Here is a 13,468-nt window from a genome sequence, read left to right as displayed (position 1 = left end):
CATTGCAGCCATTTGGAGAATGGACCAGCAAGTGGAAGATTCTCTGTCTCCTTCTGTCTCTTGTAATTACCTTTAAATAAATAAATCTTAAAAAATAAAAAAGCACAAATAGAAGAAGAGTAAGTGGAAATGGTCTAGCATGAGTAAGTATATTTTGATAACAAATATGTTGTTTTTGCATGTATGGAATAAGCATACAATTTGAAATTCATAGAGCAGGAATGGGGTGTCATTTTTCTTACTTAACACCATATAAAAAAACTAACTGGAAATGGATCAAAGGCCTATATTAAAAAGCTAGAACTACAAAACCTTTGGAACAAAAGGGGCAAGTCTTCATGACCTTCAAATGATATGACATCAGAAGAACAAGCAACCAAAGGAAAAAAATAGATAAGTTGAACCTCATATAAATTAAAATCTTTGTGCTACAAAGGGCACCATCAAGAAAGTGACTAGACAACTCACAGAATAAAGGAAATGTGCAATTGGTACTGAGGCACGTGGGTTAAGTTTGTGTTTACAGTGCCAATGTCCCACATGGGCGCTGGTTCCAGTCCCAGCTGTTCCACTTCCGATCCAGCTCCCTGCTAATGCACCTGGGAGAGCAGCAAAAGATGACCTCAGTGCTGGGGTCCCTGCCTGGCTTTGGTCTGGCCCAGCCCTGACTGTTGTGGCCATATGGGGAATGATCCAGCAGATGGAGGATCTCTCTCTCTCTCTCTCTCTCCCCTCTCTCTCATTCTGGCTTTCAAATAAATCTTTTTTAAAAAGAATAAAAGAGATGTTTGCAAAACATATATTTGGCTAAAGGATTCTACCCACTTTACCCACTGCCACAACACTATCCCCAGGTAGAAGGTCTTTTTTTTTTTTTTTTTTAAGATTTATTTATTTGAAAGGCAGAGCTACAGAGAGGCAGAGGGAGAGAGAGAGAGAGAGTGAGCAAGCAAGTGAGGTCTTCCATCCACTGGTTCACTCCCCAGATGGCTGCAACAAGCTGGAGCTGCGCCAATTCAAAGCCAGGAGCCAGCAGCAGCTTCTTCTGGGTCTCCCATTCAGGTGCAGGGACCCAGGCACTTGGGCCATCTTCTACTGCTTTCCCAGGCCACAGCAGAGAGCTGGATCGGAAGAGAAACAGCCAGGACTTGAACTGGCACCCATATGGGATGCCAGCACCACAGGAAGCGGCTTTACCTGCTATGCCACAGCAATGGCCCCGGAAGATGGTGTTAACCGATGCATGAAACACCTGCTTACAGATACCTACTTTAGACCATTTTGCTTTTACTGTTCCATTACCTGTATTGCCAGGTAGACAAAACTTTCTTTCCCAAATTCAGCTGCCAGAGCTGCTCAGGTGTAAGGTGGGTTGGGGGAGGTGGCACAACTCAAGGACTCTTGCACATTGAGGTCCAGGCCCTGCAGGTTCATTCTCTTTTGCCCTGCATCTGCCCTGGGGAGAAGGGCAGCATTGCTGTAAATTTACCTCTGCCTATACTAAATTAAGGACTCACTGCTAGGCGGGGGCTTGAGTTACCAGCAGAACAGAATGAGCTGTGACCGCCTCTGCTCCCTGGGAAGCAAGGAGTAAGAAGTCCAGCATGAATGAAAAGACGTGCCTCCTGAAAATGTGTCTGAAGCTATTTTAAGAGAGAACTGAGGCTTGTGTGTGGATGTCCTTGCAGCCTGCTTCGTTGCCAGGGGAACTTTTGCTTGTGGGTTGTCACAGGAACACGTGACAGATGGCTCACCCCAGGCTGGCCGTGGCCCTGTGCCTGGACAGCTGATGTTGTGGGTTGGATGAGACACCACCCAAAGAGGCCAATCTGGCAGCTTTAGTTCATGCCACAGAGCGTGGACGCCCTTCGGCTCCCGGCACGGCTTCCTCTCACATTGGCCAGGTTCTATTTTTAGGTTTATCTTGCAGTGCCTGGTGCTTGCATTCATGCTTGTCTGTGAGTTCTGCAGCAGCTGCTCGGGGCTGACAGTCTGCCTCCTGCTCTCTCTGGCACCCCGGGATCCGACTGGCTGCAGCACACGCAGACGCTGAGTGTGAGACTGGTCCGTCTGCTCCTGAGCAATGTGACCTTAAGGACATCGTGTCAACTCTCAGGGACCGAAGGATGGCACAGCTGTCCTGCTTTCCTCACAGCTCACTACTCACTGCTCAGCAAGCATTAGCAAACACTACATGTTAGCAGTGGGTTGAAAAAGATAGTAAGAATTTCCTCTCAATCTCAGAGAGGCAGTTTATAAATTCACAATAATATCTGACTTGAAGAAACTGTCCAATCCAAATATTAGTCTTATAGACAAGGAAACTGAGACTCCAAAAAGTAAAATGAATACGGATGTCCCATAGGTTAGAACTGGAACCCACGGGGCTGGCGCTGTGGTATAGCAGGTAAAGCAGCCACATGCAGTGCCGGCAAATGATATGGGCGCCGGTTTGAGTCTTTGGGCCCCTGCACCTGCATGGGAGACCCGGAAGAAGCTCCAGGCTCCTGGCTTTGGATCGGCCCAGCTCTGGTTGTAATGGCCATTTGAGGAGTGAACCAGTGGGTGGAAGACCTCGCGCACTCTCTCTCTCTCCCTCTGCATCTCTGTAACTCTGCCTTTCAAATAAATAAATAAATCTTAAAAAAAAAAAAAGAAAGAAAAAGAAAGGAAGAGTTACGGGGGCGGGGGGTAGAGGCAGACAGAAAGAGAAAGAGAGATCTTCCATCTGTTGGTTTACTTCCAAAATGTCTGCAACAGCCAAGGCTGGGCTGATCCAAAGTCAAGAGCAAGGAGCTTCTTCCAATCCTCCCACATGGGTGCAGAGGCCCAAGCACTTGGCCATCCTCCACTGCCCTTCCAAGCCTTTATCCAGGAGCTGGATCAGAAGTGGAGCAGCCAGGACACAAACCGGAACCATATGGGATGCTGGTGTTGCAGGTGGCAGCTTAACCTGCTATGCCACAACCCTGGCCCCTGACAATAGCTAGAAATGAGCTGATCGGAAGACAGCTTCCATTTCTCTGCTAACATTCTCTGTTTCTCGTCTTATCTTTCCCAGAAAGCACGTATCACATTTGCTTTTTTTTTTTTTAAAGATTTATTTATTTACTTGAAAGAGTTACACAGAGAGAGAAGGAGAGGCAGAAAGAGAGAGAGAGAGAGAAAGAGAGGTCTTCCATCTGCTGGTTCACTCCCCAGTTGGCTGCAACGGCTGGAGCCAATCCAAAGTCAGGAGCCAGGAGCTTCTTTGGGTCTCCCTCATGGGTGGGTGCAGGGGTTCAAGGGGTTGGGCCATCTTCTACTGCTTTCCTAGGCCATAGCAGAGCACTGGATTGCAAGAGGAGCAGCCAGGACTAGAACCAGCACCCATATGGGATGCTGGCACCGCAGGCGTAGGATTAACCTACTGTGCCAAAGAGCCGGCCCCCTAGACACATAATTATTTCACATGCAAGCACTTTTTAAATTTGCTTCCTCCTTATGAACTTGGGTTCTTGTGTTCTTCTCCTCAAGAGACGCCCTCGTGCTGTGGTTGGGAGTTCACACCTCTCAGCACACACAGCTCCAGCCAACCTCAATCCTAAGAGAGGACTACGTTGGCAAGACTCCCAGCAGCACAAGGTTGTGTCCCTCAGGTGGCCCCAGCCCCACTACAAGCGGCTGCCTAAGAAAGCCCTACACTACCGTGAGAAGGTACTATTTGTTCTAGACAACACCTAACTGGAGAACACTTACTGAGAAGGATTCACAATTAGGAATCCTCTGAAGTGTTCATGTACTTTCTGCAACTCTGTAGTGCCTTTCTGAGATCCGGGTGTCTTCTCGTCTCTGCTGGGGGTAGAATCCTGACCTTGACAATTGCCTGCTGACAGACACAGCTGGGCTCACTGCATTTACACTGCCCAGCCCACTGTACTTGTCCACGTCTCTGGCTCTCCTGAGCTCTGCCTTGACCCCCTCCCTCATTCTCCCTTTCAAAGGCCCAGTCACCTCTGCACAAACCAGAGTGAGGCGTGGTTTTTTCCCTTACTGTCACCTTACTGTCACTGCTTTGATGGATGTCCAGCTGTGTTTGTCTTTGATGGTCATACCAGTGTAGTAACAATGGCAACAGGAAATGTTCTGATCATTGTTGCTATGGTGTAAAATAATCCCAGACTCGGGGGGGGATGGGGTGAGGAATTCGAATTGGGCACAGTGGGCATGGCTTTTCTCTGCTTCTTACTGTCTAGGGCCTCAAACTAGGAAGGCTTAATGACTGGGATGATTCAATGGCAGAAGATCCCTGGCCCTGTCTTCACTCGCATGGCGGCAGCATTTGCAGGCTGGTGGCTGGGGTCTCAGAAGGGCTGTTGGCCTCTGTCTGAAACTATCCATGACCCCTTTAAGTACTGTCTCCACTATAGCTGGTTTGAGCTTTTCCCCAATGTGATAGCTGATTTTTACAGTGACTCTAACAACAGAGCAAGGCAGAGTGTATGGTACTTTTATGACTTAAGCTTGGAAGTCACAAAGTGTCCCTTCCTCTCTCTGATCTGGCTGGAGTCAAGAGAGATGGTTTACTCCCCTGAACCAGGGTTGGATTGTCAGGATTGCATTGTGAGAAGAGTATGTGGCCACGTGTAGGAAACACAGCCTGCCAAAGTGCATTGTGTTCCTGGGTTGAGTGGAAATTGCACTCACAGGGTTTTGCCTTTAAGCCTGGGCTCAGATTTGTTCATTTATCATGTCAAGAAAGTTCATCTATTCCAATTATATTGGGTTTCAAAAAAATAAATAGTAGATGGTGAATTTTTATGACTACTTTTTCAAATACTACATCTATGAAGAGGCAGCAAAATAAGGGAAAAATGAGTGGGGCTGTGGCTGTCCCTTTGAGCAGTTCATTCATTCAGTGGGTAAATATATTGAGCACTTGCTGCGTTCCAGGCATCAGGAGAAAACGCTAAGCCAAAGGGCAGTACTCCCCACCCTCGTGCAGTTTGTGCTCAAAATGGTCCAGGTCCAGTGAACTACTTCAAGTCAGGGTTTTGGCCAGAACACACAGAGACATATGTTAGCGCCCACTCCCCCACCCCATCCCAAATAACTTGGTAACCTAAGCCAGGATTCTCTGTCCTGGAGTTGTGAGTCCCTACTCTGGGTCCTGTCTGAAGGGCGTGGGGCATTGACATACATACTGTTAGCCACCAGGGAGCAGTCATAACCTTAGAACATTTTCAAAGCAGTGATATGGGCCAGCAGGGGGAACAAACTGAGCCTCTGAAAAGCTATCATCCCTGGAGTTCAGGGGCCAAAGTCGGATCACAAAGTGAGGCTCATTCCACTGGGACCACGTGCCCGGCGCTCAAACCAGTTTCCTACCTCGGTCCTGAGATTGTACCGATTTGTCACCCCTCGCCTGGAAGGTGATGTGATTAAACTCAGTATGAGAGATGACAAAATAGATCATAGAGTCTCTCTAGCCAAACATTCCAGAGGAAGTTAATTGCATAGGACCCCGTGAGTGAGGGACTAGGGCAACCACAGACCACCTACCTTTCAAGTATAGAAGCTCTCGGACTTATGATGGGATTATGTCTTGTTAAGCCCATTGTAAACTGCAAATGTTGGAAGCTGAAACTGCATTTCATAAATTTAGCCTACAAAACATTGTAGCTTAGCCTCACCTTCCTTTAAACCTGCTCAGAACACATACTCAGCCTGCAGTTGGGTGAAATCATCCAACACAGAGTGCTTTCCTAACAAAGTGTTGCCTGTCTCATGTAAGGTATTGAATACTGTACTGAAAGTGGAGACTAAAATGATTCACTCCATACCACCCTAAAGCTGGAAAATCTTAAGTCAAGCCACCATAAGTTAGACAGTCTGTACTCACTGTACAGAATCGGTCATGAAAATTTATCAGGCAATATCTACTCTATTCAACAACCAGCTCTGTCCTTGGACTTGCTCCAGTTTCCAAGAGGAGACTTAACTTGCACAGTTTTATGAGAAAGCAACAGGGACAGCCTGGCAGTGTCCATTCTGGATGCCCCTACCCTCCATTCTGGGAGAAGTGTGCTAAGAGGCACCATGATCACAGCTTAGCTAAAGATTTCTTTTTTATTTGAAAGGCAGCATGATGGGGCTGGTGCTGTGGTGTAGTGGGTAAAGCCACCGTCTGCAGTGCTGGCATCCCATATGGGTGTTTGAGCCCTGGGCTGCTCTACTTCTGATCCAGCTCTCTGCTAATGCACCTGGGAAAGCGGCAGAAGATGGCCCAAGTCCTTGGGCCCCTGCACCCATGTGGGTGACCCAGAAGCTCCTGGCTCCTGACTTCAGACTGGCTCAGTTTGGCTATTGCAGCCATTTGTGGAGTAAAACAGTGGATAGATCTGGGTTTGTGTGTGTGTGTGTTTGTGTGTTTTTCTGTCTCCCTCTCTCTCTTTCTGTAACTCTGCCTTTCAAATAAATAAGTAGATCTTTAAAAAATAATAAAATTTTTTAAAAAAGGCGGAGAGGGGAGGGAGGCAGAGATAGACAAAGATCTTCCATTAGCTGGTTCACTTCTGAAAGAACTGGAACAACCAGCGCTGGCCCAGGACAAAGCCAAGACCCAGGAATTCCATCCTGGTTTCCCACATGAGCGGCAGGGACCTGAGCAGCTGAGTTATCGTCTTCTAGTTTCTCAGGTGCTTTAGCGGGGAGCCGAATTGGAAATAGAGCAGCTGGGGCACTCCAATATGGATGCCAGCGTCACAGGCAGCAGCTTAACTGGCTGCACCACAATGCCAGCCCCACACCAGCTTACCTCCACACAGCATGCAGCCCTTATGCTTAGGGTCCTGCCAGCCTCAGAGTGCTCCTAGGAGCCCCGGCTCTTCCTCTCTCTAGTCTGATGTGGGGGTTCTACTCCAGTCTTGGTTTTATTTATTTGTTCAAAATGGTTTTTCTCCTTCTCCTTCTCCTTCTCCTTCTCTTCTTCCTCCTTCTCCTCCTCCTCCTCTTCCTCCTTCTCCTCCTCATCTTTCTTCTTCCTTCTTCCTTCTTCATTCTTCCTTCTTTCTTCTTCTTCATGAAAACCTTACTTTCTTTGGACTTGAGCCACTTAGAAAATATAAACCATAGAGACATTCAGGCTCCACCTGGCCTCCTCCTGCTCTCATGTCAGTGACCTCAGAGCCCCCTGAAGGAGAAGAAGTGCAGGTGAGGAGACAGAGAGGGGACAAGGGTTAGTATCTCCAAAGTCTGTGGGAATGCGCATCCTCAGCTCAAGTCTAGCGGACAGCAAGACTTGTCACCCAACGAGTGTCAGTCATTGCAGGTTCACGACCCCTTACTAGAATTTTCAAAGCCCCCACAAAGCTGAGATAACCCAAAAGCTTTCCATCATTCATTTGGCAAAACTTGATTTGACCTGAATTTGCTTGGCAGCGAAACTTCACCTGAGCCAACACTGGCTGACTGCAGAGTCTTGAAGCACATGATGGTGCTGGCTCCGCCTCTGCGGGGGCTGGCGGCTCACGGGGCCGGCACCTGATTACCTCCCGAAAGTCAGAATATTCTGAATTCTGAAACACAGCTGGCCCTGGAGACCTGTTTCCTCTTGAAACCTGGACGCTACATCTCTCTCTCTTTTTTCATTTTTCTTTTTTTTTTTTCAAAGATTTATGTATTTGAAAGTCAGAGTCACCAAGAGATAGGGAGAGACAGAGAGGAAGAGATCTTCCATCTGCTGGTTCACTCCCCAAATGCTTGCAATAGCCAGGGCTGGGCCAGGCAGCAGCTAGGAGTTGGGAACTCAATCTGGGTCTTCCATGTGGGTGGCAGGGCCCCAAGCTTCAGAACCATCATGCTGCCTCCCAGGGTGCACATTAGCAGGAAGCTGGATTGGAAATGGAGCCAGAACTTGAACTCTGGCTCTCCAACATGGGATGGGAGCATCCCAAGTAGTGAGTAAACCACTGCACCAAATGCAACTCCTCCCTTGTCTCTCCTGACCCTCCAACTCCGCCCGCCCTGCGTGTTCTCTTGGGTTACAGGAATGGACCCAGTTTTGGAGATCAGTCTCTCACTTTGCAGGCGTCCTGGACTTGTGGTGGGCCTGGCTCCATGTACTGAGGCTTCTCTGTTGTAACGAGGAGGGATTTTGAGAGACCTCCCTGCAGAGCTGGGCTCTTGCCCTTCTGATGACTCAAAGGACTAATGGAAGAAACCACAAAGCCTTTGGACTTGGACTGAGCCATGCTAGCAGCATTCCAGGAGCTCTAGCCGGCAGATGGGACTTCTCCGCCTCACAATCACATGAACCCATTCCCCTGAAAAATCCCCTCCTCTTGCCCCCTTTCTCCCTTCCTCTCCTTACCCTCCCCTCTCTTTCTCTTCCATTGTTTCTACCTCTCTGGAGATCCCTCATGCAGACCTGTGACTTGTTAGTAGCAAACAGAATTTGGTAAAGGTGAAAACATTTCGCAGATATAATTAGGTCTCAAATCAGTTGATTTTCTTGAATGAAAACATTGATTATCCTGGGTGAGCCTGACTTCATCAAGCAAAAGGCTTTAAAAGAGAGACTAGACCCTCCCTGTGGTCACAGACTGTCCCAATTGTTGGCTTTGAAGAAGTCATGAAGCCCCGTGGAGAGGCCCCTTGGCAAGGAACTGTGGGCAGCCTTGAATTGCAAGAGTATCCACCTGGCTACCAGCAAGAAAATAGGACCTCAGTGCTACAAGAGCAAGAATACGAGTTCTGGAAGCCACTGAGGGAGCCTGGGAGCAGGTCTTTCCCCGTGTGAGCCTCTGGTGAGGCTGCAGTCACAGCTGACATCTGGGTTGCAGCCTGGTGCAGCCCTGGTACAGAGGAGTCAGCCAAGCGAGTTCAGACTCCTGATGGACAGAAACCGAGCTAATAAGTGTGTGTTGCTTTAATCTGCTAGCTGGTAGTGATTTGTTATGCATCAATAAAATTCATGCACTAGGCACGTCCCATAACTTCCCTGTGTCCAGTTGCTTTCTGGAAACTGGGGAGATGGTTGCACTAGTCATGCCTCAGAGTCCCTCAGGCTCTCGCTCTATGTATGAAGCTTTGGTGCTGAGAGACAAGATCTGTCCTCCAAGGGGTTGCACGTGGGATGGGGGTGTGGGTGCCAAGAAGGTGTGCCATTGGGGTTGCTGGTGCCCAGGCAGAAAGACAAGCAGAGAGCTGAGGCCCCGCCTCGTGTTCTCAATGCCCCATCTGCCGGGCTGGCCACTGCCCACAGCTGGCACAGCTCCGACTGCAGAGGCGATCGGCTTTCAAGAGCAAGGAGAACAAAACATCCTCTTTCCCCTGCCCCGCAAGGCCAGCGCCACTATGCTGGACACCTGCCCCCGTTTCCGGGGATTTAGGAGGGGGCAAAGAGTCCGCTCTTCGCAGAGTCTGTCTGGAGACACCCAAAGCTCCTGGGCTGGTGACTTCTAGAAACAGCTGGGAGAACTCACGGGAAGCTGAGTCAAGGAGGCCATCGGTTTCCTGCCAGCTCGCAGCAAACTTCAGGAGCAGGTGAGGCTGTATTCTGTGCTCTCTCACCCAGTGCATCTGCCAAATCTCCCTGCTTCCAGTTCCGGGGGTCCCAGACCACCCATGCCCCCCAGAGGTGGAGTGGTGGACCTCTGCCTTCTGTCCCCTCACCCTCCCTCACCAGCCGTATGACACCCTCTTCCCACTGGCTCAAGGGATTGTCCCTTATTAAATTCCTCGGGGGATGATCTCATTAAGCCCTGCTACGGGTCACTTCTATTTCAGGGAGAATAAGTGTGTGGCCCTCTGTGGGCAGCTGGCTAACTGAAACCTGAGGAAGAGGCTGGGGGGTGGAGGAAGCCTCCAGTGTGGGCAGTGTCTGGCTGAGTGAGGTGAGGCCAGGGGTACTCAGGAGAGAGCTGATAAGGAGGAACACACAGGCCATGGGGGGTGGGGGCGGAGAGATAGAAGCCACTGTGGACTGCAGCCTGATCTCCCCAGATAGCCTCCCTGCTGCCTCCCAGGCCACCCCACCCAGACACATGAGTCCTGCCCAGCACGAAGTGATAAGGACCCAGGCCAGGATGTGGCAGCAGAGATGGAAAAGCAGGAGACATGAGAGAACTTGGAAACAAATTTGATAGGGATGAAGCAGAGGACAGAGCCCAAGATGACCTTTAAAGATCCCTGGAGGAGGAGGAGAGGTGCCCGGGTACCAGCCCGGCAGAGGCCTCACAGCAATGCCAAGTTCACCACTCTGTTGTTGAAAGACCCTCTCCTCACCCATTTCTGAAAAAGCATTTTCTGTCTCCAGTCTTCTAATTCTTCTGCCATTCATCTCTTTCATGCATGCCCAGTGTATTCAACCCCTAGAAATTCAGATGGACTGGGGCTCACACCCTCCCCCCAAGCCTGGCCATGCAAATGTTTAAACCGTTGTGCTGGTTTGCAGGACAGCTGCTGTGGGAAGGCACGGGAGGAAGGTTTGGGGTTGGGGACCTTAAAGCCAAATGAACTTGTGACTTTTGTTAATGCTGGCAGATATGTGACTCCTAATTGCGAGGCCCTTGACGAATCTTGGAATCCCCCAAGCCTGGCTTTTATCATCCCTAAAACCAGGAAGTGGACTTAGACGATTTCTTCTTTGTTGTATGGATGTGAAAGGGCCTTAAAAAGTTAGTTTCCTGCACAAATAGGAGGGAGTTCTTTCTTTCTGAAAACAATAGCAATGTGGCAACCACAGGGTGGGCGTGAGTTGTGGGGTGGGGCCTCCATGCCTTGCCTTGCCAAGTGAGCCACAATTCTGCTGTTTCTGGCCTCTTTATGGAAGAAGAATGACCTGCCTGCTTGGTAGTTTTCGGGGAAGGAACTGGATACGCTCAGCAAAGCCAGCAAGGACTTGCCTGCCTACAGAGAGGGGATATTCTGGGCTGCTCATCAGGTCCCACATCTGCCTTCCAGGGAACCGGGGGGACAGTACAGCACCCCTTGCAGCTAGGGAAGGGCTGTCTACGTTAGCCACAAGCATACTAGGAAGTGTGTGGGGCCTGCAGGTGTGCACCATGTCCTCCAACAGAGATTCTACCCGCCATAAAGTTGATATTTAAATATGGACTGGGCAGGTGGTTGGCACAGTGGTGAAGTCACTGTCTGGGCTGCCCCCCATCCTGCATCAGAGTCCCTGGGTTTGAGTCTCAGATCTGCTTTCAACTCAGCTTCCTGAGAATGCACACCCTGGGGGCAGCAGGGGTGGCTCAAGTACTTGGGTCCCTGCTACCACATGGGGGATCCAGATGGTGTTCCATGCTCCTGGCTATGGCTCAGCCCAGTCCTGGCTGTTGTGGGTGTTTGGAGGAGTGAACCAGCAGATCTTTTTCTTTGTCTCTCTGTGTTTCAAATAAATCGATCAAACCTTTTTAAAAAATTAAATCACCTACTACCTGTGTCTTATTTCTTAATTGGTACAAAACCACAGATGAGGAAGAGATTTATTACACATACTTCCACTCCAGCAAGGAGAAAGAAGACACATCCAGAAAGTCCAGGTTCTGAAGTTTTCCTTCCTTGGGAATTCCATTCTTTCTAAACTCCTCTCACCACTGCCTTCAACACTCCCAAACAAGTGTCTACTTCTAAGCACGCTCATTCTCAGCATGCCTGGCTCCATTGTGATACCTTTCTCCAATGCTTTTCCTCTTCTCTATGCTGCAAAATTCTCTTCATTCTTGGAGTCATGGCTCAGAGATCTCCTCCCAGGTGAGGCCTCCCCACAGAAGCCCAGGCTGGGTCAGCAGCTTCCTTGTCTCGGTTCTAGTAGATGTGGTGCATATTTCTATTACATGGTCATGTAGTCCTAATGCTAGGTGACCTCATGTCTGTCCTGCCCACTGGGGCAGATCGGGTTGAGCCCTGCACGTGGAAGGACCTCCTCTGGTCACATCGGTGGCCTGGGTGCCCAGCCTGGTGGGTGGCTCCACAGGCATATAAAAAGCTCATGGAAGGAATGAAGGCGAGATGATGTTTTGACATATTTATCTATGTGTTTTCCATAGTATTCTGCCCTACCTGATCTATTGCAAGTAGACTGCCAGGCTGGTGATTCCTTGTGTCAGGGACTTGAGCTTGATGCATAACAGAAGGAACCTGAGGCGATGACTCTTCCTGTCCTTTGAAGATAATCTAAACTGAGTGTAATGTCTATTTGTTGGGTACAGGGAGTGGAAGCTGGGGGTGGTTGGAGATGGTCTTAGAGAGAAGACTGGCGGGGGGCACTCACCCCTCCACATCTGTGAGTCCATCTATGATGCAGGTGACTGTCCATCCTCATGGAAGCCTTTGGGAATCCCAGACCTCTGCCTCCCAAGCCTGATATGAAAAGGAAGTGGGGGTGGACATTAGGTGCAGTGGTGAAGATACTGCTGGGGGCCGGCACTGTGGTGTAGTGGGTAAAGCCGTCACCTGCAGTGCTGACAGCCCATATGGGTGCCAGTTTGAGTCCCGGCTGCTCCACTTCTGATCCAGCTCCCTATTATGGCCTGGGAAAGCAGTAGAAGATGGCCCAAGTCCTTGGGCCCGGGACCCACGTGGGAGATCCAGAAGAAGCTCCTGGCTCCTAGCTTTGGACCAGCCCAGATCTGGCTGTTGTGGCCACTTGGGGGAGTGAATCAGTGGATGGAAGACCTCTTTCTCTTTCTCTCTCTCTGCCTCTGCCTCTCTGTAACTCTGCCCTTCAAATAAATAATCTTAAAAAAGAAAAAGATGCTGCTAGGAAGGCGTACATCCCATATCAGAGGTTTGAGTTCGAGTTTCCACTCCACTTTTTTTTTTTTTGGCCAGGCAGAGTTAGACAGTGAGAGAGAGACAGAGAGAAAGGTCTTCCTTCCGCTGGTTCACTCCCTCAATGGCTGCCACGGCCGGCGCTGCGCCGATCTGAAGCCAGGAGCCAGGTACTTCCTCCGGGTCTCCCATGCAGGTGCAGGGCCCAAGCACTTGGCCATCCTCCACTGCACTCCCAGGCCACAGCAGAGAGCTGGACTGGAAGAGGGGCAACCAAGACTAGTACCGGTGCCCCAACCAGGACTAGAACCCGGTGTGCCAGCGCCGCAGGCAGAGGATTAGCCTAATGAGCCACGGCGCCGGCTCCCACTCCACTTCTGATTCCAGCTTTCTGCTGATGTGCACCCTGGGAAGCAATAGGTGATGGCTCAAATCCTTGAGTTCTTGCCATTGATGTAGAAGACCCAGATAGAGTTCTTGCCCAGCCTTTGCTGTTGGGGGCATTTGGGGGACACATCTGTGAATGAAAGATCTGTCTCTATCAAGTATTTTTTAAATTAAGTTGTGGCACAGTAGGTTAAGCTGCTGCTTGCAATACCTGCATCCCCTACCCGAACAGAGTTCTTGGCTTCTGGCTTTGGCCTGGATAAGCTTTGGCTATTACAGTCATTTTGGAGATCTCTCTCTCTCTCCCTCTGTCTCTCTGTCT

At 49.8% G+C, this 13,468-nt stretch overlaps 1 protein-coding gene and 1 long non-coding RNA gene across 8 annotated transcripts in view; one reads left to right on the top strand and one right to left on the bottom strand.

Annotated features, from left to right (window-relative positions):
• Positions 1–6,991: 6,991 nt before the first annotated feature.
• LOC138844027 (uncharacterized) lies at positions 6,992–9,735 on the bottom strand. The gene is made up of 2 exons (XR_011379347.1): positions 9,465–9,735; positions 6,992–7,171 (listed from the first exon to the last, which is right to left on the bottom strand). It is a non-coding gene; the product is annotated as an uncharacterized lncRNA (long non-coding RNA).
• ARK2N (arkadia (RNF111) N-terminal like PKA signaling regulator 2N) overlaps positions 9,237–13,468 on the top strand; it is a 107,401-nt gene continuing 103,169 nt past the window's right edge. For 3 of the 7 annotated variants that reach the window (XM_070050258.1, XM_070050263.1, XM_070050256.1), the window contains exon 1: positions 9,264–9,525. The gene's annotated coding sequence lies outside the window, so the exon portion shown is untranslated. Of the gene's footprint in view, positions 9,526–13,468 lie in introns of all 7 variants that reach the window. The other 4 variants (XM_070050264.1, XM_070050262.1, XM_070050261.1 and 1 more) reach the window with 3 other exon arrangements.

This window comes from Oryctolagus cuniculus, chromosome 10 (genome assembly GCF_964237555.1).
Source record: "Oryctolagus cuniculus chromosome 10, mOryCun1.1, whole genome shotgun sequence".
In the NCBI taxonomy this organism is placed as follows: Eukaryota; Metazoa; Chordata; class Mammalia; order Lagomorpha; family Leporidae; genus Oryctolagus; species Oryctolagus cuniculus.
This window is presented reverse-complemented; position numbering and strand designations above follow the sequence as displayed.